Raw genomic sequence first — 2106 nt, forward strand, 5'->3', positions numbered from 1 at the left:
CCTTAGGAAAATCTGAAAACAAAAAGCACAATTCACCAACTAGGCAACAATGTCCAAAAACAATTACAAAAAAAAAAAAAAGACATTATTGCAAGCCTACTCCTCCAACTTTAGTTTTTTTTTTTTTTTTTATGGTTTTCACTTTAACAAAAAAAAAAAAAAACTCCAAGCCACCCAGCAACCCAGCTGACTAGGCGTTGCCTAGGCGGTTAAAAAACAGCCGACCGCCTACACTTGTCGATCTGCCTGAAATCAGGACGGCAATGCCTCTCTGGGCGCCTAGGCAGCGCCTAGCTAGGCCATTTTTTAGAACCTTGTAGGTCATTCTTGACCCATTGCCCTTTGTTGCTTGAATCGTTGTTGGTCTTATGATCAATCGGTGATCGTGGCTTTCCTAAAGGCGGTGTGGTCGCTGGTGGTGGTGGAGCGGCAGCTCTTTTGGGCTTTCCTTTTTGTGTTCAGTTGGGCCCGGCTGGTTGGGTCTTTTGTGTCTCTTGTAGTTTATGTAGGTTGGTCTGACGTTTGTTTCGAATTCAGGAGTTCTAGCGGAACGGTCACATGTGGACTTAAGTACGACTATATATGTCTTGATTCAACACAATATAATTGTCGTTGTTGTGTCAGTTTTGTGTTGTTTTGTGTCTTAGCGTCTATTTGTTTCTTTCCGGTATAGATTTCCAATCCGAAGTCTGGGTGCGCTCGCATTCATCTCTCTTTGTAACCCATTCTTAATGAATGAAGTTATTATTGATTAAAAAAAAAATAGGTCAGACAAACTAATTAATATCATATCTAGAGATGAATGAATATGACCTGATATATTGATCTATATACCCATCTATATACCTATATAAAGAGAGGCATCCTTTCATCTAATAGGAGGCTTTTTCTAGAGAGAACTGTAATACCCTAGATTTTCATATCTATTTTCCTTGTTTTATTCCCTTATTTTAATGAAGGATTATTCATGAAAATTCTTGGGTTTATGCGAAGTTGAAGTTCGGGAGTTTATTTAAAGTTGCCTTGACTTTTAATAGGCCAAAAGTTGACTTTATTTTCCGTAAGTTATCTTCGAAAACTTCCTTCATGAAAGTTGTAGAGCCTGTCGATACGAGTTCGTAGACATGCGGCACGTCTAAAACGGATGTCGTATGAAGAAGTTATGTTCAGAGGAAGTTTGTTTTCGGGTTTGAAAATAGTATAAGTAGAAAAATTGTGTGTGGGATTAATTAGAACCCTAAAAATCAGTTTCCCTCCTCTCTCTCTCCTCCCACCCGAGCTCCCCGAGCCTTCACTTTCTTCAGCCGAGTTCTTCCTCCTCTGGCCACCAAACCGGACGCCACCGGTCCCATTCGACTCCCACAACAGCCCTCTCCATTTCTGGAGCAGTTCCGTCGGCTGTCCCGCCGCCTGGAAGCCGCCACAAAGCGGCGGAGCTACCGCTGTCCCGCCGGAAAACCGACGATTTCGACGCCGTTTTCGGCCAAGTTTAGGTGAGTCTTGATCCCCTCTTCCTCCTGGTAGTGTTTAGGCATGGATTGAAGCAAGTTTTTAAGGTTTTGAGGCCGGTTTTGCAGATTTTGCCTTTGATTTTCTGGTCACTGTTCGGGGCGGTTTCCGGCCGGTTCCGGCCATTTTTGCTCGAAGTCTCAGGTATGAAAGTTGTTCCCCTTGCTTCAAGCTTCAACTTTGCTGTTGGGAGTTTTCTCAAATTCGGAAGTTTGGGGTGGCGCGTGAGGCCCACTCGCCGCCACCTGTGGCGGCACGTCCAGTTGAGTTGCAGCCCTAGTTTCCTGTGGTTAGGTAGTCCTTACTGCTGTGAGCTTGTTGAGTGGTAGTGTGGCTAGTTTTTAAGAAATGTTGGCATGCTAGAACGTTAAGTGTGATTTTAGGTTTGTTGGAGGTTTGAGTTAGGAATGGAGGATTAGAGGCAGCCTTCGTGGGTCTCTAAGTTCGACGACTTTGGAAAGTTCTCATCTCTTGAATTAAGGGTTAGTTAAGGGTATTGTGTTAACCTATAGTATTTTAGTTACTAAGGTTTTAATTGTGCTATTTTTAGGTGATTTGTGAAGTTGAGTTGGTTTACCTTGGTCTGTTGTGGAATTT

Source organism: Fragaria vesca, linkage group LG2 (genome assembly GCF_000184155.1).
Source record: "Fragaria vesca subsp. vesca linkage group LG2, FraVesHawaii_1.0, whole genome shotgun sequence".
NCBI lineage: Eukaryota > Viridiplantae > Streptophyta > Magnoliopsida > Rosales > Rosaceae > Fragaria > Fragaria vesca.